The sequence below is a fragment of the Dipodomys merriami genome, unplaced genomic scaffold (assembly GCF_024711535.1).
Source record: "Dipodomys merriami isolate MVZ:Mamm:240054 unplaced genomic scaffold, mDipMer1.0.p SCAF_43, whole genome shotgun sequence".
Lineage (NCBI taxonomy): Eukaryota > Metazoa > Chordata > Mammalia > Rodentia > Heteromyidae > Dipodomys > Dipodomys merriami.
The window spans coordinates 5,455,459-5,477,202 of record NW_027205937.1 but is presented as its reverse complement, the minus strand read 5'-3'; positions in this window follow the sequence as shown (position 1 = coordinate 5,477,202).

The following is a 21,744-nucleotide window of genomic DNA, read 5'->3' as shown; positions in this document are numbered from 1 at the left end:
TAGTGTTAGGGTTAGGTTTAGTTTTAGGGTTAGTGTTAAAGATAGGGTTTGGGAGAGTGTTAGGGTTAGGGTTAGGGTTAAGGTTAGGGTTGGGTGAGCGTAAGGTTTTTGGTGAGGTTTAAGGTTAGGCTGAGGGTGATGGTCAGGGTGATGGTTAGGGTTTGGTTTAGGGTTTGGGTGAGGGTTATGATAAGGGGTAGAGTTAGGGTTAGGGTTAGGGTTAGAATTAGGGTGAGTGTGAGGGTGAAGAACAGGGTTAGGGTTAGGGTTAGGGTTTGGCTGAGGGTCAGGGTGATTGCTATGGTTAGGGTTATATTTAGGGTGAGTGTTAGGGTTAGGCTTAGGGTTAGGATGAGGGTTAAGTTGAGGGATAGGGTTAGGGTTAGGGTGAGGGTTAGCGTGAGGGTGAGGGTGAGGGTTAGGGTGTTGGTTAGGGTTAGGGTCAGGGTTAGGGTTAGGGTGAGGGTAAGGTTTAGGGTTAAGATTAGAATTAGGGTGATGGTGAGGGTGAGGAATAGGGTTAGGATTAGGGTTAGGGTTAGGATTAGGCTGAGGGTGAGGGTGAGTGCTAGGGTTAGGGTTACGGTTAGGGTGTTAGTGTTAGGCTTAGGGTTAGGATGAGGGTTATGGTGAGGGGTAGGGTTAGGGTTAGGGTGAGGGTTAGGGTTAGGGAGAGGTTTAGGGTTAGGGTGAGGGTAAGGGTTAGGGTGAGTGTTACGATGAGGCTGAGGATTAGGTCGAGGGTTAGAGTTAGGGTGAGGGCTAGGGTTAGGGTGAAGGTTAGGGTGAGGGTTAATGTGAGGGTGAGGCTTAGGGTGAGGATGAGGGTGAGGGTGAAGTTTAGGGTGTGAGTTAGGGTTAGGGTTAGGGTCAGGGTTACATTTAGGGTGATGGTTATGGTTAGGTTTAGGGTGAGGTTGAGGCTGAGGCTGAGTTTTAATTTGAGGGTGAGGGTGAGTGTCAGGGTGAGGTTTAGGGTTCGGATTAGGGTTAGTTTGAGGGTGAGGGTGAGGTGTAGTGTTTGTATTAGTGTTAGGGTTAGGGTAGGCTGAGGTTGACCATGAGTGTGATGGTGAGGGTTAGGTTTAATGTGAGGTTTAGGGTGAGGATGAGGGTAAGGGGTAGGTTGAGGGTTAGGGGGAGGGTGAGGGTTAGGGTTAGGATGAGGGTTAGGGTGAGGTTTAACGTTAAGTTTAGGGTTAGTTTTAGTGTGAGGGTTAGGGTTAATGTTAGGGTTAGGTTTAGGGTAAGGTTTAGAGTTAGGTTTAGGGTTAGGGTGAGGGTTATGGTTGGGTTTAGGGTGAGCATTAGGGTGATGGGTAGGTTTAGGGTTAGGGTGAGGGTGAGGATGAGGCTTAGGTTTAGGATTAGGGTTTGGGTTAGGGTTAGGCTGAGGTTGAGGTGAGGGTTAAGGTTAGCGTGAGGCTTAGTGTTTGGTTTAGGTTTAGGTTGAGGGTTAGGTAGAGGGGTAGGTTTATGGTTAGGGTGAGGGTGAAGATGAGGGTGAGGGTGAGGGTGAAGGTAAGGGTTAGGGTGAGGTTTAGGTTCAGGGTTAGGTTTAGCTTTTGGGTTAGGGTGAGTGGTAGCGTTAGGGTTAGTGTGAGCCTTAGTGTTAGTGTGAGGGTTAGGGTTAGGGTTAGGGTTACCTTGAGGGTAAGGGTAACGGTGAGGGTTAGCATGAGGCTGAGGGTTAGGGTTAGGGTTTGGGTGAGGGTGACTGTTAGGGTGAGGATGAGGGTTAGGGTTAGGGTTAGGGTGAGGATTTTGATTAGGGTGTGGCTTAGGGTTAGATTTAGAGTTCGGTTCAGGTTGAGGGTTAGGCTTAGGTTAAGGGTTAAGGTGAGTGGTAGGGTGCGGTTTAGGATTAGGGTTTTGTTTAGGGTTAGGGTGAGGGTGAGGGTTAGCGTTAGGGTTAGGTTGAGTGTGAGGGTGAGGTTTACTGATAGGTTTAGGTTTAGGGTGAGGGTTAGGGTTAGAGTTAGGATTAGTGTGAGGGCTAGGGTGAGGGTGAGAGTTAGCGTGAGGGTTAGGGTGAGGCTGAGGTTTAGGGTGTGCGTTAGGGTCAGGGTTTGGGTCAAGATTATGGTTAGGGTGAGGGTTAATGTTAGGATTAGGTTTAGGGTGAGATTCAGGCTGAGGCTGAGTTTTAAGGTGAAGGTGAGGGTGAGTGTGAGGGTGAGGGTTAGGTTTCGGGTTAGGGTTAGGTTGAGGGTGAGGGTGAGGGTTAGTGTTTGGATTAGGGTTAGGGTTAGGGTTAGAGTGAGTGTAAGGGTTAGGGTGAGGTTTAGGGTGAGGTTTAGGGTTAGGGTGAGGGTAAGTGTGAGGGTTAGGGTGAGGGTGAGAGTTAGATTTAGGGATAGAGTGCGGGTGAGGGTTAGTGTTAGGGTTAGGGTGAGGGTTAGGGTGAGGGTGAGGGTTAGGTTTAGGTTGAGGGTTAGGGTGAGGGGTAGGGTTAGGGTTAGGGTTAGGGTTAGGGTTAGGGTTAGGTTTATTGTGAGGATTAGGGTTTTGATGAGATTAAGGATTAGGTCAGGGTTAGGGTTAAGTTTAGGGTTAGAATTAGAGTGAGGGTTAGTTTTAATATTATTGTTAGTTTTAGGATAAGGTTTAGGTTTAGGGTAAGGGTTAGGGTTAGGGTGAGGGTTGGGTTTAGGGTGAGGGCCAGATTTAGGTTTGGGATTAGGGTGAGGGTGAGGGTGAGGCTAGGGTAAGGATTAGCGTTTGAGTTAAGGTGTGGGTGAGGGTGAGGCTTAGATTTAGGATTAGGTTTGAGTTAGGGTTAGTCTCAGGGTGAGGGTGAGGGTGAGGGTGAGGTTTAGGTTTAGGTATAGGATTAGTGTGAGTGTTAGGGTTAGGTTTAGGGTTAGGATGAGGTTTAGAGTGAAGGGTAGGGTTAGGTTTAGGATTTGAGTTAGTGATTGGGTTAGGCTTAGGGTGAGGGTGAGCAGAAGTGTGAGGGTTTGGGTTAGGGTTAGCGTTAGGGTGAGGTTGAGGCTTAGGGTGAGGTTAGGGTTGGGTGTGGGGTAGGGTGAGGGTTAGTGTTAGTTTTATGATTAGGATAGTGTGAAGGTTAGGGTGAGGTTTAAGGTTAGGGTTAGGGTTAGGGTTAGGTTGAGTGTTAGGGTTAGGGTTAGGTTTCGGGTTAGGGTTAGGGTGAGGATCAGGGTTAGGGTGAGGGTTAGAGTGAGGGTGAGGGTTAGGGTAAGTTATAGGTTTAGGATTAGGGTCAGGGTATGTGTGAGAGTTAGGGTTAGTGTGATGGTTCGTCTGAAGGGTAGGGTTAGGGTTAGGTGAGGGTGAGGGTTTGAGTTTGAGTTATGTAAGGGTTAGGTTTAGGGTTTGGGAGAGGATTAGGGTTTCGGTGAGGGTTAGGGTTAGGGTAAATGTTAGGGTTTGGTTGAGGGTTAGGGTTAGGGTGAAGCTGAGGGTGAGGGTTTTCTTTAGGTAAGGGTTAGGTTTAGAGTTAGGGTTATGGTTAGGTTTAGGGATAGGATGAGGGTTAGCGTGAGGGCTACGGTTAGGGTTAGGGTGCGGATAACCCTTCAGACTAACCCTCACACTAACCCTAACACTCACACTTACCCTGACCCTAATCGTAAACCTATAACTTACCCTAACCCTCACCCTCACTCTAACCCTCACCCTAACCCTTACCCTCACCCTAACCCTAACCCGAAACCTAACCCTAACCCTAACACTCAACCTAACCCTAACCCTAACACTAACCTTAAACCTTAGGATTAGGGTTAGGTTAGTGGTATGGTTAGGGTTAGGGTGAGGGTTACGTATACGGTTAGAATTAGGGTGAGGGTAAGGGTTAGGGTGAGGTTTAGGTTGTGGGAGAGGGTTAGGATGAGGGTGAGGGTTAGGGTTAGGGTATGGTTTAGGGTGATGTTTAATATTAGGGTTAGTGTTAGTGTTAGGTTTAGGGATAGGGTGAGGGTGAGCTTTAGTTTTTGGATTAGTGTTAGGGTTAGGATTAGGCTTAGGGTGAGGGTGAGGGGTAGGGTGAGGTTTTGGGTTAGGGTTAGGTTTAGGGTTAGGCTGAGGGTTAGGGTTAGTGTTAGGGTTAGGTTTAGGGTTAGGCTGAGGGTTAGGTTTAGTGTTAGGGTTAGGGTTTTGGTGAGTGTTAAGGTGAGGGTGAGGGTTAGGGTTAGGGAAGGGTGAGGGTAAGGGTTAGGGTGAGGGTTAGTGTTAGGATGAGTGTGAGGTTGAGGGTTAGGGTTAGGTATAGGATGAGGGTTATGTTGAGCAGCAGGGTTAGGTTTAGTTTGAGGTTTAGGGTTAATGTGAGGCTTAGGGTTAGGGTTAGGGTGAGGGTTAGGTTTAGGGTTAGGGTTAGGCTGAGGGTTATGTTGAGGGTGAGGATTAGGGTGATTGTGAGGGTGAGGGTGAGGTTTTGGGTGTCGGTGAGGGTTAGGGTAGGGTGAGGGTAAGGGCGACAGTGAGGGTTAGGGTGAGGGTGAGGTTTAGGGGTAAGTTTAGGGTTACGGTTAGGGTTAGGTTGAGGGTAAGTGTTAGGGTGAAAGTGAGCGTTAGGGTTAGGTTAGGGTTAGGGTGAGTGTAATTTTTAGGGTGAGGGTTCGGATGAGATTGAGGGTTGGGGTTAGGGTGATGTTTAAGGTTAAGGTTAGGGTTAGGGTGAGCGTGAGGGTTAGGGTGAGGGTATGGGTTAGAGTGAGGTTGCCGATTAGGGTTACGGTTAAGGTTAGTGTGAGGGGTAGGGTTAGGGTTAGGGTAAGGGTTAGGTTTACTGTGATGATTATCGTTAAGGATAGAGTTAAGGTGAGGGTAAGGGTTTGGATGAGGGTAGGGTGAGATTAAGTTTTAGGGTTATCATGTGTGTTAGGGTGAGTGTTAGGGTTAGGTTAAGGGATAGGGTGAGGTTTTTGTGAGGGTGAGGGTTGAGTTGTGGGTGAGGGTTAGGGTAATTGTGAGGGTTAGGTTGACGGGGAGGGGTAGAGTGAGGGCGAGGGTTAAGGTAAGGTTTAGGGTGATGGATAGGGTTCGTATTAGTGTTAGTGTGAGGGTGAGGGTGAGGGGTATAATTAGGGTTAGTGTGAGGGTTAGTATTATTGTGAGGGTTAGGGTTAGGGTTAGGGTTAGAGAGAGGGTAAGGTTTAGGGTGAGGTTTATGATGAGGTTTAGGGTTAGGCTTAGAGTTAGGATTAGGCTGAGGGTTAGGGTGAGTTTAGAATTAGGGTGAGGGTGAGGGTTAGGGTTAGGGTTAGGGTGAGGGTTAGGGATAGCGTGAGAGTTAGAGTTAGGGTTAACCTGAGGATGAGGGTTACTGTTAGGGTTAGGGTGAGGGTTATGGTGAGGATGAGGGTAAGGTTTAGGTTGAGGATTAGGGTGAGGGTGAGGGTTAAGGTTAGGGTTAGGTTTAGGGTGAGGGTTAGGGTTAGGCTGAGGGTGAGCGTGAGGGTGATGGTGAGGGTTAGTGTTAGGGTTAGGGTGAGGGTTAGGTTTATTGTGAGGGTTAGGGTGAGGATGAGGGTAAGGATTAGGTTGAGGGTTAGGGTGAGGGGGAGATTTAAAGTTGGGTTAGGGTTAGGGTGAGTGTTAGGGTGAAGCTTAGTCTTAAGTTTAGGGTTAGGTTAATGGTGAGTGTTAGGGTTAATGTTAGGTTTAGGGTAAGGGTTAGGATTAGGGTAAGGGTTAGGGTTAGGGTGAGGGTTATGGTTTGGTTTAGGGTGAGGGTTAGGTTTAGGGTGAGGGTTAGGGGTAGGTTTAGGGTTAGAGTAAGTGTGAGGGTGAGTCTTAGGTTTAGGATTAGGGTTTGGGTTTGGGTGAGGTTGAGGGTGAGCCTTAGGTTAGGAGTCGTGTTTGAGTTAGGGTTAGGCTGAGGGTGAGGGTGAGCATTAGAGTTAGCAAGAGGGTTAGGCTTAGGGTTAGGTTTAGGTTGAGGGTTAGGGTGAGGGCTAATTTTAGGTTGAGGGTGAGGGTGAGGGTGAGGGTGAGGGTTATGGTGAGGGTTATGTTTATGGTGAGGGTTAGGGTTAGGGTTAGCTTTAGGTTGAGGGTTAGGGTGAGGGCTAGGGTTAGGGTTAGAGCCTTAGTGTTAGTGTGAGGATTAGGGTTAGTGTAGGGTTTAGGGTTACCGTGAAGGTAAGGGTAAGGGTGAGTGTTAGGATGAGGATGAGGGTTTGGGTGAGGGATAGGGTTAGGGTTAGGGAAGGGTGAGGGCAAGGGTTAGGGTGAGGGTTAGTGTTAGGCTGAGGGTGAGGGTGAGGGTGCGGTTTAGGTTTAGGTTTAGGTTTAGTGTGAGTGTTAGTGTTAGGGTTAGGGTTATGATGAGGGTTAGGGTGAGGGGTAGGTTAAGGGTTAGGTTGAGGGTGAGGGTGAGGGTGAGGTTTGGGGTAAAAGTGATGGTTAGCTCTTGGGTTAGGGTGAGGGTGAAGGTTAGGGTTAGGTTTAGGATGAGGGTTAGAGTGAGAAGTAGGGTTAGGGATAGTGTGAGGGTTAGGGTTAGTGTGAGGTTTAGGGTTAGGGTTAGGTTTAGGAGTACTATGAGGGTAAGGTTAAGGTTGAGTGTAAGGATGAGGGTGAGGGTTAGGGTTACCGTGAGGGTTAGGTTTAGGGTGAGGGTTAGGTTGAGGGTTATGGTTAGTGTTAGGGTTAGGGTGAGGGTGAGGTTTCGGGTGAGGGTCAGGGTTAGTGTATGTGTTAGGTTTAGGATTAGGGTTAGTGTTAAGGTAAGGGTTAGGGTGAGGGTTAGGGTTATGGTTATGGTTATCGTTAGGGTTAGGGTTAGGGTGAGGGTTAGGGTATTGTTAGGGGGAGGGTTAGGGTAAGTGTGAGGGTTAGGTTTAGTGATAGGATTAGGGATACGGTGAGGGTAAGGGTTAGGGTGAGGGTTAGGATGAGGGTGAGGTTTAAGGTTACCGTTGTGTTTAGGGTGTCTTTTAGGGTGAGGGTAAGGGTTAGGTTTAGGTTGAGGGTGAGGGTGACGGTTAGGGTTATTGTGAGGGTGAGTGTTAGGTTTAGGTTTAGGGTGAGGGTGAGGGTTAGGTTTAGGTTTAGGGTGAGGGTGAGGGTTAGGTTTAGGAATAGTGGTACGGTTAGGCTTAGGGTGAGGGTGAGGGGAAGGGTGAGGGTTTGGGTTAGGGTAAGGATTAGCGTTAGGGTGAGGGTGAGGGATAGGGTTAGTGTTAGGGTTGGGGTTTGGGTGAGTGTTAGGCTGAGGGTGAGGATTAGGGTTAGCTTTAGGGATAGGATGAGGGTTAGGGTGAGGGTTTGGGTTAAGGATAGTGTGAGTGTTACGGTTAGTGTGAGGGTTAGGGTTAGGTTTAGGGTTAGTTTTCCCGTGAGGGTAAGGGTAATGGTGAGGTTTAGGATGAGGGTGAGGGTTAGGATGAGGGTTAGAGTTAAGGTGAGGGATAGGTTTAGGGTTTGAGTTAGGCTGATGGCTTATGTGAGGGTGAGGGTGAGGGAAAGGGTGAGGTTGAGGGTGAGGGTTAGAGTGTCCCTGAAGGTTAGGTTTGAGTGAGTGTTAGGGTGATGTTTAAGGTTAGGGTTAGGATGAGGGTTATGGTTAGGCTTAGGGTGAGAGTTAGGTTCATGGATAAAATGAGGGTGAGCGTTAGGTTTAGGATTAGTTATAGGGTTAGGGTTAAGGAAGTGTGAGGGTAAGGGTTATGGTGAGGGTTAGTGTTAGTCTGAGGGTGAGGGTGAGGGTGAGGTTTAGGGTTAGGTTTAGGATTAGTGTGAGGTTTAGGGTTAGAGTTAGGGTTAGGATGAGGTTTAGGGTGGGGGGTAGGGTTAGGTTTACGTAGCGGGTGAGGGTGAGGGTTAGGGTTAGTATGAGGGTTAGGGTAGGTTTAGGGTTAGGTTGAGGGTTAGGGTTAGGGTTAGCGTTAGGCTGAGGGCTAGGGTGAGGGTGCGGGTGAGGTTTAGGGTGTCGGTGAGTGTTAGGGTAGGGTGAGGGTTAGGGGGACGATGAGGGTTAGGGTGAGGGTGAGGATTAGGGTTACGGTAATGGTTAGGGTTAGTTTCAGCTTGAGGATTAGGGTTACAGTTAGGGTTAGATTGAGGGTTATGGTGACGGGTAGGTTTAGCGTTAGGTTTAGGGTTAACATTAGGGTAAGGGTTAGGGTGAGCGTCAGGGTTAGATTTAGGGTGAAGGTGAGGGTAATTGTTAGGGTGAGGGTTAGGATGAGGGTGAGGGTTAGGGTTAGAGTGATGTTTAAGGTGAAGTTTAGGGTCAGGGTTGGGTTAGTGTGAGGGTGAGGGTTAGGGTGAGGGTAAGGTTTAGGTTGAGGGTGCAGATTAGGATTACGGTTAGGGTTAGTGTGAGGGGTAGGGTTAGGTTTAGGGTGAGGGTTGTTAGGTTGAGTGTGAGGGTTATCGTTAGGGATAGGGTGAGGGCGAGGGTAAGGGTTAGGATTAGGGTAGGGTGAGAGTAAAGTTTAGGGATAGCATGAGTGTTAGGGTGAGGTTTAGGGTTAGGTTAAGGGATAAGGTGAGGGTTGGGTGAGGGTGAGTGTTGGGTTGTGGGTGAGGGTTAGGGTAAAATTGAGAGTTAGGTTGACGGGGAGGGTTAGAGTGAGGGCGAGGGTTAAGGTTAGGGTTAGGGTGATGGTTAGAGTTTGTATTAGTGTTAGGGTGAGGGTTAGGGTGAGGGGTATATTTAGGGTTAGTGTGAGGGTTAGGATTAGTGTGAGGGATAGGGTTAGGGTTAGGGTTAGAGTGAGGGTAAGGGTTAGGGTGAGGTTTAGGTTGAGGTTTTGGGTGAGGATTACAGATAGGGTGAGGTTTAGAGTTAGGGTGAGTGTGAGGGTTAGGGTTAGGTTTAGGATGAGGGTTAGGGTTAGGGTGAGAGTTAGAGTTATGGTTAGGGTGAGGGTGAAATTTAGGGTTAGGTTAGGGTTAGAATGAGGGTGAGGATGCGGTTGAGGAATAGGTTTAGGATTAGGATTAGGGTTAGGGTTAGGCTGAGGGTGAGAGTGAGTGTTAAGGTTAGGGTTAGGATTAGTGTTAGTATTACATTTAGGCTTAGGTTTAGGATGAGGTTTAAGGTGAGGGTAGGGTTAGGGTTAGGGTGAGGGTTAGGGGTAGGGTAAGGGTTAGGCTTAGGGTGAGGGAAAGGGTTAGGGTGAGGTTTAGGATGAGGCTGAGGGTTAGGTTGAGAATTAGAGTTATGGTCAGTGTTAGCGTTAGGTTTAGGGTTAGGTTTGGGCTAGGGTGTGGGTGTGGGTTAGGGTGAGGGTGAGGGTGAGGGTGAGGGTGAGGGTGAGGGTAAGGGTTAGTGTGGGGATTAGGGCTAGGGTTAGGTTTAGGTTGAGGGTTAAGGTGAGGGGTATGGTTAGGATTAGTGTGAGCCTTCGCATTAGTGTGAGGGTTAGGGTTAGGGTTACAGTGAGGGTAATGGTAAGGGTGAGGTTTAGGTTGAGGGTGAGGGTTAGGGTGAGGGTGATGGTGAGGGTGAGGGTTAGGGTGTCTCTGAGAGTTAGGGTAGGGTGAGGGTTAGGGCGGAGGTGAGGGTTTGGGTGAGGGTGAGTGTTAAGTTTATGGTTAGTGTTAGGGTTAGGCTGAGGTTAAGGGTTAGTTTGAAGGTGAGGGTTAGTGTTAGGTTTAGGGTTAGGGTGAGGGTAATTGTTAGGGTGAGGGTTAGGATGAGGGTGATGGTTAAGGTTAGGGTGATGTTTAAGGTGAAGTTTAGGGTTAGGGTTGGGTTAGTGTGATGGTGAGGTTTAGGCTGAGGGTAAGGGTTAGGTTGAGGGTGCAGATTAAGATTCCGGTTAGGTTTAGTGTGAGGGGTAGGGTTAGGGTAAGGGTGAGGGTTAGGTTTAGTGTGAGGATTATTGTTAGGGATAGGGTTAGGTTGAGGGTAAGGGTTAGGATGAGGGTAGGGTGAGAGTAAGGTTTAGGGTTAGCATGAGTGTTAGGGCGAGGGTTAGGGTTAGGTTTAGGGATAGGTTGAGGGTTGGGTGAGGGTGAGGGTTGGGTTTTGGGAGAGGGTTCGTGTAAAGGTGTGGGTTAGGTTGACGGTGATGGTTAGAGTGAGGGCGAGGGTTCAGGTAAGTATTAGGGTGATGGTTAGGGTTCATATTAGTTTTAGGGTGAGTGTGAGGGTGAGAGGTATAGTTAGGATTAAGGTGAGGTTTAGGATTAGTGTGAGGGTTAGGGTTAGGGTTAGGGTAAGAGTGAGGGTAAGGGTTAGGGTGAGGTTTAGGGTGACGTTTAAGGATAGGGTTAGAGTAAGGGTTAGGTTAAGGTTTAACGTGAGGTTTAGAGTTAGGATGAGGGTGAGGGTGAGGGTGAGGGTTAGGCTGAGGGTTAGGGTTGGGTGAGAGTTAGAATTAGGGTTAGGGTGAGGGTGAGGGTTAGTGTTAGGGTTAGGGTGAGGGTTAGGGTGGGGATGAGGGTAAGGATTAGGTTGAGGGTTAGAGGGAGGGGGAGGTTTAGGGGTTGGGTTAGGGTTAGGGCGAGGGTTAGGGTGAGGGTTAGGGTCAAGTTTAGGGTTAGGTTTAGGGTGAGGGTTAGGGTTAATGGTAGGGTTAAATTTAGGGTTAGGGTTAGGGTTAGGCTTAGGGTGAGGGTAAGGGTTAAGGTGAGGGTTAGGATGAGGCTGAGGGTTAGGTTGAGGTTTAGAGATAGGGTGAGTGTTAGCGTTAGGGGTAGGGTTAGGGTTTGGCCTAGGGTGAGGGTGAGGGTTAGGGTGAGGGTAAGGTTTAGTGTGCGGGTTAGGGTTAGGGTTAGGTTTAGGTTGAGGTTTAGGGTGAGGGGTATGGTTAGGGTTAGTGTGAGCCTTAGCATTAGTGTGAGGTTTACGGTTAGGGTTACAGTGAGGGTAAGCGTAAGAGTGAGGTTTAGTTTGAGGGTAAGGGTTAGAGATAGGGTTATGTAGTGACCGTCTACTCGACCAGCGAGGAAAAACGACCACCACTCCAGGAGTCTTCTCAGATCACGCTTTATTGGAGAGCCTTTTAGTTGTAGGAGAGCTTGGGCGCGAGAGAGCGTGCACCCGTAATACAGCCGCTTATATAGGGAATTCGAACACGGGTCTTTTCTATTGTTGGTCGCCTGCCTTTTACCGTCACCAGGTGTCATGGGATTGGCTGGGGACACTACCGGGCTCGCGCACGCGCACAGCCCAGGCGTCCCGCCAAGCACCGTCTGGAGTGGTAATCCTCAAAACTGCAAGGGAGTGGGCGGAGTCTCGCCTCGGCTCCCTACAGGGTTAGGGTGAGGGTTAGGGTTAGATTTAGGGTGAGGATATGGTTTAAGGTGAGGTTAAGATGAGGGTGAGTGTTAGGGTTAGGTGAGGGTTAGGGTGATATTTCAGGTTAGTTTTAGGATTAGGCTTAGGGTGAGGGTGAGTGGTAGTGTGAGAGTTTGGGTTAGGGTTAGGGTTAAGGTAAGGGTGAGGGTTAGGAGGAGGGTTAAGGTTAGTGTTAGGTTTAGGGTTTGGGTGATTGTTAGGGTGAGGGTGAGGGTTATGATGAGGGTTAGGGTGAGGGGTAGGTTTAGGGATAGGTTGAGGTTGAGGGTGAGGGTGAGGTTTAGGGTAAGTGTAAGGGTTAAGTTTAGGCTTAGGATGAGGTTGAAGGTTAGGGTTAGGTTTAGGATGAGCGTTAGGGTGAGGGGTAGGATTAGGGATAGTGTGAGGGTTAGGGTTAGGGATACGGTTACCGTGAGGGTAAGGGTAAGCATGTTGCGTAGGATGAGGCTTAGGGTCAGGGTTAGTGTTAGGGTTAGGGAGAGGATTAGTTTTAGATTAATGGTTAGGGTAAGGGTTACATTGAGTGGTAGGGTTAGGATTAGGGTTAGTTTTAGGTTGAGGGTTAAGGTGAGGGCTAGGTTGTGGGTTAAGGTGAGGGTGAGGGGGAGGGGGAGGGGGAGGGGGAGGGGGAGGGTTACGGTGAGGGTTAGAGTTAGGGTGGGTGTAAGGGTTAGAGTTAGGGTTAGGATGAGGTTTAGGGTGAAATGTAGGATTAGGGTGAGGGTGATGGTGAGGGTGAGGGTTAGGGTTAGGGTGAGGTTTAGGCTTAGGGTTGGGGTGACTGTTAGAGTTAGTGTTAGGTTTAGGATGAGGGTTAGGGTGAGGTGTAGTATTAGGGATAGTGTGAGGGGTAGGGTTAGTGTGAGTGATAGGGTTAGGGTTAGGGTTACCGTGAGGGTAATTGTAACCGTGAGGGTTAGGATGAGGCTGAGGGATAGTGTTAGGGTTAGGGTTAGGGTGAGGGATAGGGTGAGGGTTAGTTTTAGGGTTATTGTAAGGGTAAGATGAGGGTTAGGGTTAGGCTTAAGGGTAGTTTTAGGGTGAGTGTAGGGGTTAGTATTAGTGTTAGGGTTTGTTTGAGTGTTTGGGTGAGGGTTTGGATTATGGATAGGGTTAGGAAAGGGTGATTGTTAGGGTGAGGGTTAGTGTTAGGTTAGGGTTAGGGTTTGGGTTAGGCTGAGGGCTAAGATGAGGATGAGGGTTAGAGTGAGGGTGAGGGTGAGGTTTAGGATGTCGTTGAGGGTTAGGGTAGGGTGAGGGTTAGGGTGAGGATTAGTGTTAGGCTGAGGGTGAGGATGAGGGTGAGGTTTAGGGTTAGGTTTAGTATTAGTGTGAGTGATAGTGTTAGGGATAGGATTAGGATGAGGTGTAGGGTGAGGGGTAGGGTTAGGGTTAGGTTGAAGGTGAGGGTGAGGGTGAAGTTTAGGGTTATGGTGAGTGTTAGTGTTAGGGTTAGGTTGAGGGTGAGTTTTAGGGTTAGGTTTAGGATGAGGGTTGGTGTGAGGGGTAGGGTTAGGGTTAGTGTGAGGGTTAGGGTTAGTGTGAGGGTTAGGGTTAGGCTTAGGTTTAGGGTAGGGTTTAGGGTTAGGGTTAGGGTTATGCTGAGTGTAGGGTGAGGGTGAAGGTTAGGATGAGGATAAGGGCGAGGGTGAGGGTTAGTGTGACGGTGAGGGTCAGGGTGATGTTTAGGATTAGGGTTAGGGATAGGGTTAGGCTTAGGGTGAGGCTGAGGGTTTGGGTTAGGGTTAGGGTTAGGGTGAGGGTGAGGGTTAGGGTGAAGTTTAGGGTGAGGATTAGGGTTAGGGTTAGAGTTAGGGTTAGGTAGAGATTTAGGGTGAGGTTTAGAGTTAGGGTGAGGGTGAGGGTTAGTGTTAGGGTTAGGGTGAGGTTTAGGGTGAGGGTTATGGTTAGGCTGAGTGTGAGCTTGAGGGTGAGGGTGAGGGTTATTGTTAGGGATAGAGTGAGGGTTAGGTTTATTGTGAGGGTTAGGGTGAGGATGAGGGTAAGGTTTAGGTGAGGGTTAGGGTTAAGTTTAGGGTTAGATTGAGGGTGAGGTTTAGGGTTAATATTAGGGTTAGGTTTAGGGTAAGGCTTAGGTTTAGGGCAAGGGTTAGAATTAGGTTGAGGGTTAGGGTTAGATTTAGGGTGAGGTTTAGGTTTAGGGTGAGGGTTAGGTTTAGGTTTAGGGTTAGGGTGAGGGTTAGGGTGAGGCTTAGGGTTAGGATTAGGGTTTGAGTTAGGGTTAGGCTGAGGCTGAGGGTGAGGTGAGGGTGAGGGTTAGGGTTGGGGTTAGGGTTAGGGTGAGGATTAGGCTTGGTGTTAGGATGGGGGTTTGGGTTAGGCTGAGGCTGAGGGTGAGGGTGAGGGTTCGGGTTAGCGTGAGGGATAGGTTTAGGGTTAGGTTTATTTTGAATTGTAGGGTGAGGGGTAGGTTTATGTTTAGGTTGAGGGTGAGGGTGATGGTGAGGGTAAGTGTTAGGGTGAGGGTAAGGGTTAGGCTTAGGGTTAGGATTAGGGTTTGGGTTAGGTTTAGTCTGAGGCCAAGGGTGAGTTTTAGTGTTAGCGTGAGGGATAGGTTTAGGGTTAGGTTGAGGTTGAGGGGTAGGGTGAGGGGTAGGTTTAGGTTTAGGGTGAGGTTGAGGGTAAGGGTGAGGGTTAGGGTGAGGTTGAGGGTTAGGGTGAGCGTGAGGGTTAGTGTTAGTTGGGTTAGTGTTAGGTTCAGGGTGAGGTTTAGGGTCACGGTTAGGTTTAGGTTAACTGTTAGGGTGAGTGTTAGGGTTAGGGTTAGGGTGAGGTTAAGGGTTAGGGTGAGGGTCAGGGTTACGGTTAGGTTTAGGGTTAGGTTGAGGGTAATTGTTAGCGTGAGGGTTAGGATGTCGGTGCGAGTTAGGGTTAGGCTGAGGGTTAGGGTGTTGTTTAAGATTAAGTTTAGGGCTTGGGTTAGGGTTAGGGTCAGGGTGAGAGTTAGGGTGAGGTTAAGGGTTAGGTTGAGGGTGAGGATTAGTGTTAGGTTTAGGGTTAGGTTTGGGGTGTGGACAAGGGTGAGGGTTAAGGTTAGGTTGAGGTTGAGGTTGAGGCTTAGGTTTAGGGTATGGGTGTAGGTTAGGGTTAGGGAGAGCTTTATCGTGAAGGTGAGTTTGAGGGTTAGAGTTAGGGTCAGGGTTATAATTAGGGTGAGGGAGAGTGGGAGGAATAGGGTTAGGATTAGGCCTAGAGTTAGGGTTAGGCTGAGGGTGAGGCTAAGTGTTATGGTTATAGTTAGGTTGAGGGTGAGAGGGTTAGGGTTAGGGTTAGGGTTAGGGTGAGGGCTAGGGTGAGGGCTAAGTTTAGGGTTAGGGTGAGGTTGAGTGTTAGATTGTGGGTCAGGGTTAGGATTATGGTGAGGATTACGATTAGGGTGAGGTTTAGGGTTAGGTTTATGATGTAGTTGAGGCTGAGGCTGAGTTTTAAGGTGAGGGTGAGGGTGAGTGTGAGGGTGAGGGTTAGGACTCGGGTCAGGGTTAGGTTGAGGGTGAGGGTTAGTGTTTCAATTAATGTTAGGGTTAGGGTTAGGTTGAGGGTGAGCGTGAGGGGGAGGGGAGGGTTAGTGTTAGGTTTAGGGTGAGGGTTAGGTTTATTGTGAGTGTTACGATGAGGATGAGGGTAAGGGTTAGTTTGAGGGTTAGAGTGACGGAGAGAGTTAGGGTTAGGGTAAGGGATAGGGTGAGGGTTAGGGTGAGGTTTAGGGTTAAGTTTAGGGTTACTTTTAGGGTGAGGGTTAGGGTTAATGTTAGGGTTATGTTTAGGGTAAGGTTTAGGGTTAGGGTTAGGGTTAGGGTGAGGATTACGGTTAGGTTTAGGGTTACGGTTAGGTTTAGGGTGAGGGTTAGGGTTAGGTTTAGGGTTAGGGTGAAGGTGAGGTTTAGGGTTGGGATTAGTGTTAGGGTGATGGTGAGGTTAGGGTTAGGATTATGGTTTGGGTTAGGTTTACGCTGAGGGTGAGAGTGAGGGCTAGGGTTAGCGTGAGGGTTAGGTTTATGCTTAGGTTTAGGTTGAAGGTTAGGGTGAAGGGTAGCTTTAGTGTTAGGATGAGGTTGAGGGTGAGGGTAAGGGTGAGAGTTAGGGTTAGGATTAGGATTAGGGTTAGGGTTAGGCTGAGGGTGAGGTTTAGGTTGAGGGTTAATGTGAGGGGTATGGTTTGGGTTAGTGTGAGTGTTAGGGTTAGTGTGAGGGTTAGGGTTAGGCTTAGGGTTAGGGTGAGGGTTAGGGTTAGGGTTAGGCTGAGAGTAGGGTGAGATTGAGGTTTAGGGTTAGGTTAAGCATTAGTGTGAGTAATAGGGTTTGGGTTAGCTTTAGCATGAGTGTTAGAGTGAGAGTTAGGGTTAGGGTTAGGTTGAGAGTGAGGATGAGGGTGAAGTTTAGGGTTAGGGTGAGGGTGAGGGTTAGGTTTAGTGTGATGGTGAGGGTTAGGGTTAGGTTTAGGATGAGGGTTATGGTAACGGGTGGCTTAGGTTGAGTGTGAGGGTTAGGGTTAGTGTGAGGGTTAGGGTTAGGGTTAGGGTGAGGTTTAGTGTTAGGGTTAGAGTTAGGCTAAGGGCTAGGGTAAGGGTGAGGGTTAGGGTGAGGGTGATGGTGAGGGTGAGGGTTAGGGTGTCTCTGAGAGTTAGGGTAGGGTGAGGGTTAGGGCGGAGGTGAGGGTTTGGGTGAGGGTGAGTGTTAAGTTTATGGTTAGTGTTAGGGTTAGGCTGAGGTTAAGGGTTAGTTTGAAGGTGAGGGTTAGTGTTAGGTTTAGGGTTAGGGTGAGGGTAATTGTTAGGGTGAGGGTTAGGATGAGGGTGATGGTTAAGGTTAGGGTGATGTTTAAGGTGAAGTTTAGGGTTAGGGTTGGGTTAGTGTGATGGTGAGGTTTAGGCTGAGGGTAAGGGTTAGGTTGAGGGTGCAGATTAAGATTCCGGTTAGGTTTAGTGTGAGGGGTAGGGTTAGGGTAAGGGTGAGGGTTAGGTTTAGTGTGAGGATTATTGTTAGGGATAGGGTTAGGTTGAGGGTAAGGGTTAGGATGAGGGTAGGGTGAGAGTAAGGTTTAGGGTTAGCATGAGTGTTAGGGCGAGGGTTAGGGTTAGGTTTAGGGATAGGTTGAGGGTTGGGTGAGGGTGAGGGTTGGGTTTTGGGAGAGGGTTCGTGTAAAGGTGTGGGTTAGGTTGACGGTGATGGTTAGAGTGAGGGCGAGGGTTCAGGTAAGTATTAGGGTGATGGTTAGGGTTCATATTAGTTTTAGGGTGAGTGTGAGGGTGAGAGGTATAGTTAGGATTAAGGTGAGGTTTAGGATTAGTGTGAGGGTTAGGGTTAGGGTTAGGGTAAGAGTGAGGGTAAGGGTTAGGGTGAGGTTTAGGGTGACGTTTAAGGATAGGGTTAGAGTAAGGGTTAGGTTAAGGTTTAACGTGAGGTTTAGAGTTAGGATGAGGGTGAGGGTGAGGGTGAGGGTTAGGCTGAGGGTTAGGGTTGGGTGAGAGTTAGAATTAGGGTTAGGGTGAGGGTGAGGGTTAGTGTTAGGGTTAGGGTGAGGGTTAGGGTGGGGATGAGGGTAAGGATTAGGTTGAGGGTTAGAGGGAGGGGGAGGTTTAGGGGTTGGGTTAGGGTTAGGGCGAGGGTTAGGGTGAGGGTTAGGGTCAAGTTTAGGGTTAGGTTTAGGGTGAGGGTTAGGGTTAATGGTAGGGTTAAATTTAGGGTATGGGTTAGGGTTAGGGTAAGGGTTACACTTATGGTGATTGTTACAGTTAGGTTTCGGGTGAAGGTTAGGTTTAGGGTGAGGCTTAATGTTAGGTTTAGGGTTTGAGTTATGTTTAGGTTGAGGGTGCGGGTGAGGTTTAGGGTTAGCGTGAGTGTTAGGGTTAGGGTAGTTTTAGGTTCAGGGTTAAGGTGAGGGCTAGGTTGAGGGTTAGGGTGAGGGTGAGGGTGAGGGTTAGGGTGAGGGTTAGGGTTAGGGTGAGTGTAAGGGTTAGGGTTAGGATGAAGGTTAGCGTGAGGTGTAGTATTAGGGTTAGTGTGAGGGTGAGGGTGAAAGTTAGGGTTAGGGTGAGGGTTAGGCTAAGTGTTAGGGTGAGTGTTAGGGTTAGTGTTAGGTTTAGGATGAGAGGTAGGGTGAGGGGTAGGGTTAGGGATAGTGTGAGGGTTAGCGTTAGTGTGAGTGATAGGATTAGGTTTAGGTTTAACCGTGAGGGTAAGTGTAACTGTGAGGGTTAGGATGAGTTTGAGGGTTAGGGTTAGGGTTAGGGTGAGGGACAGGGTTAGGGTTAGTTTTAGGGTTATTATAAGGGTAGGATGAGGGTTAGGGTTAGGATTAAAGTTAGTGTTATAGTGAGTGTTAGGGTTAGTGTTAGGGTTAGGGTTTGTTTGAGTGTTAGGGTGAGGGTTTGGGTTAGGGGTAGGGTTACATGAGGGTGAGGGTTAGGGTGAGGGTTAGTGTTTGGTTAGGGTTAGGGCTTGGGTTAAGCTGAGGGCTAGGGTGAGGGTGAGGGTTAGGGTGAGGGTGAGGGTGAGGGTGAGGTTTAGGGTGTCCGTGAGGGTTAGGGTAGGGTGAGGGTTAGGGTGAGAGTTAGTGTTAGGCTGAGGGTGAGGGTGAGGGTGAGGTTTAGTGTAAGGTTTAGGATTATTGTGAGCATTAAGGTTAGGGTTAGGGTTAGGATGAAGTTTAGGGTGAGGGGTAGGGTTAGGGTGAGGTTAAGGGTGAAAGTGAGGTTGAAGTTTAGGGTTATGGTGAGGGTTAGGGTTAGGGTTAGTTTGAGGGTGAGGGTTAGGGTTAGGTTTAGAATGAGGGTTAGTGTGAGGGGTAGGGTTAGGGTTAGTGTGAGGGTTAGGGTTAGTGTGAGGGTTAGGGTTAGGCTTAGGGTTAGAGTGGGGGTTACGGTTAGGGTTAGGATTAGGCTGAGGGTAGGGTAAGGGTGACGGTTAGGGTGAGGGTGAGGTTGAGGTTGAGGGTTAGGGAGACTGTGAGGGTTAGGGTGATGGTGAGGATTAGGGTTAGGGTTAGGGTGAGCATTAGGTTTAGGGTTATATTGAGGGTGTAGTTTAGGTTTTGGATTAGTGTTAGGGTTAGGGTTAGGCTTATGGTGAGGATGAGGTTTTGGTTTAGGGTTCGTGTTAGGGTCAGGGTGAGCGTTAGGGTGAGGTTTAGGGTGAGGTTTAGGGTTAGGGTTAGAGTTAGGGTTAGGTTGAGGTTTAGGGTGAGGTTTAGAGTTAGGGTAAGTTTGAGGGTTAGGGTTAGGGTTACGGTTAGGGTGAGAGTTAGATTTAAGGATAGAGTGAGGGTGAGTGTTAGCGTTAGGGTTAGGGTGAGGGTTAGGGTGAGGGTTATTGTTAAGCTTAGGTTGAGCTTGAGGGTGAGGGTGAGGGTTAGTGTTAGGATTAGAAAGAGGGTTAGGTTTATTGTGAAGGTTAGGGTGAGGATGAGGGTAAGGATTAGGTGAGGTTTAGGGTTAAGTTTAGGGTTAGATTTAGGGTGAGGGTTAGGGTTTATATTAGGGTTAGGTTTAGGGTAAGGGTTAGGTTTAGGGCAAGGGTTAGTTAGGGTGAGGGTTATGGTTAGATTTAAGGTGAGGGTTAGGTTTAGGGTGAGGGTTTGGGTTAGGGTTAGGGTTAGGGTGAGGGTTAGGGTGAGGCTTAGGGTTAGGATTAGGGTTTGAGTTAGGGTGATGCTGAGGCTGAGGCTTAGAGTAGGTTTAGTTTTTGAGTTAGGGTTAGGCTGAGTCTGAGGCTGAGGGTTAGGGTGAGGGTTAGGTTTGGGGTTAGGGTTAGGGTGAGGGTTAGGCTTAGGTTTAGTATTAGGGTTTGGGTTAGGCTGAGGCCAAGGCTGAGGGTGATGGTGAGGGTTAGGGTTAGCGTGAGGGATAGGTTTAGGGTTAGGTTTAGGTTGAGTTGTAGGGTGAGGGGTGGTTTATGGTTAGGATGTGGGTGAGGGTGATGGTGAATGTGAGGGTTAGGGTGAGGGTAAGGTTTAGGGTGGGGGTTAGGGTTAGGGTTAGGTTTAGGTTGAGGGTTAGGGTGAGGGTTTTGCTTAGGGTTAGTGTGAGCCTTAGTGTTAGTTTGAGGGTTAGGGTTAGGGTTAGGGTAAGAGTTAGGGTTACCGTGAGGGTAAGGGTGAGTGTGAGGGTGAAGGTTAGGGTTAGGGTAAGGGTTACGGTTAGGGTGAGGGTTAGGGTTAGATTTAGCGTTAAGGTGAAGGGTTAGGGTTTTGATTAGGGTTAGGGTGATGGTGAGGGTTAGGGTTAGGGTTAGGGTGAGTGTGAGGGTGACGTTTACTGATAGGTTTAGGGTTAGGCTGAGGGTGAGTGTTAGGCTTAGGATTAGTGTGTGGGTTAGGGTTACGCTTAGCGTTAGTTTGAGGGTGAGGGTTAGGGTTAGGGTGATGTTTAGGGTTAGGGTTAGGGAGCGGGTTAGGGTTAGGATGATTTTGAGTGTGAGGGTGAGGGTTTGGGTGAGGGTTAGGTTTCGAGTGAAGGTGATGGTTAGGGTGTTTGTGAGGGTAAGGGTTAGGGTGAGTGTTAGGGTAACGGTTAGTTTGAGAGTTAGGTTTAGCGTAAGTGCTAGGGTGAGTTTTAGGGTGAGCGTGAGGTTTAGGGTTAGGTTTTGGGTTAGTATTAGGGTTAGACTTTGGGTGACTGTAAGGTTTAGGGTTAGGGTTAGGGCTAGGGTAGGGTGAGGGCTAGGGTTAGGTTTTGGGTTAGGCTGAGGGCAAAGGTGAGGGTGAGTGTGAGGTTGAGGGTGAGGGTTAGAGTGTCGGTGAGGGTTAGGGTAGGGTGAGGGTTAGGGTGACGGTGAGGTTTAGGGTGAGGGCTAGGGTTAAGGTTAGTGTTAGGTTGATGGATAGGGTTCGTATTAGTGTTAGGGTGTGGATTAGGGTGAGGGTTATAGTTAGGGTTAGGGTGAGGGTTAGGATTAGTGTGAGGGTTAGCATTAGGGTTAGGTTTAGAGTGAGGGTAAGGTTTGGGGTGAGAATTAGGGTGAGGTTTGGGTTTAGGGGTAGAGTTCGGGTTAGTTTGAGACTTAGGGTGAGGTTTAGTGTTGGGTGAGGGTGAGGGTTAGGGTTAGGGTTAGGGTTAGAGTGAGGGTTAAGGTTAGGATGAGAGTTAGAGTTAGGGTTAGGGTGAGGCTGAGGGTTAGGGTTAGTGTTAGAGTTAGAATTAGGGTTATGGTGAGGGTGAGGAATAGGGTTAGGATTTGGGTTAGAGTTAGGGTTAGGATGAGGGGCAGGTTGAGTGTTAGGCTTAGGGTTAGGATGAGTGTTAGGTTTAAGCTTAGGGTTAGGATGAGGGTTAAGTTGAGGGGTAGGGTTTGTATTAGGGTGAGGGTTCAGGTTAGTGTGAGGGTTAGGGTTAGGGTGATGGTAATGATTTTTGTGAGGGTTAGGATGACACTGAGGGTTAGGGAGAGGGTTAGAGTTAGGGTTAGGGTTAGAGTTAGATTTAGGGTTAGGGTGAAGGCTAGGTTGAGGGTGAGGGTGAGGGTGAGGGTGAAGGTGAGGGTGAGGGTTAGGGTGTGGATTAGGGTTAGGGTTAGGGACAGGGTTATGGTTAGGGTGCAGGTTAGTGTTACGGTTAGGATGAGGTTGAGGCTGATGCTGAGTTTTATGGTGAGGGTGAGGGTGAGGTTTAGGGTTCGGGTTTGGGTTAGGATGAGGGTGAGAGTGAGGGTTAGAGTTTGGATTAGTGTTAGGGTTAGGGTTAGGTTGAGTGTGAGCATGAGGGTGAGGGTGAGGGTTAGAGTTAGGTTTAGAGTGAGGGTTAGGTACCTTGTGAGGGTTAGAGTGAGGATGATGGTAAGGTGTAGGATGAGGGTTATGGTGAGGTGGAGGGTTAGGATTAGGGTTAGGGTTAGGGTGAGGTTTAGGGTTAAGTTTAGGGTTATTTTAGGGTGAGGTTTAGGTTTAGGGTTAGGGTTAGGGTGAGGGTTAGGGTGAGGGTTAGGGTTAGGGTGAGTGTTAGGGTGTGGGTTAGGGTTATGGTTGGGTTCAGGGATACCGTTAGGGTGATGGTTAGGGTTAGGTTTAGTGTTACGTTGAGGTTGAGGCTGAGGCTTAGGTTTAAGGTGAGTGTGAGGGTGAGTGTAAGGGTGAGGGTTAGGGTTAGGATTAGGGTTAGGGTGAGTGTTAGGGTTAGCGTTAGGTTTAGGGTGAGGGTTATGGTGAGTGGTCGGGTTAGAGTTAGTGTGAGGTGTAAGGATAGTGTGAGGGTTAGAGTTAGGGTTAGGGTATGTTGAGGCTTAGGGTTATGCTAAAGGTTAGTGTTAGGGTGAGGGTTAGGGTTAGTGTTAGGGTTAGCGTTTGGTTGAGTGTTAGGGTGAGTGTTTAGGTTAGGCTTAAGGTTAGGGTGAGGGTGAGGATTAGGTGAGGGTGATGGTTAGGGTTAGTGTTAGGGTTAGGTTTAGGGTTAGGCTGAGGGCTAGGGTTAGGGTGAGGGTTAGGGTTAGGGTTAGGGTTAGGGTTACCGTGAGTGTAAGGGTAAGGGTGAGAGTTAGGATGAGGGTGAGGGTTAGGGATAAGGTTAGGC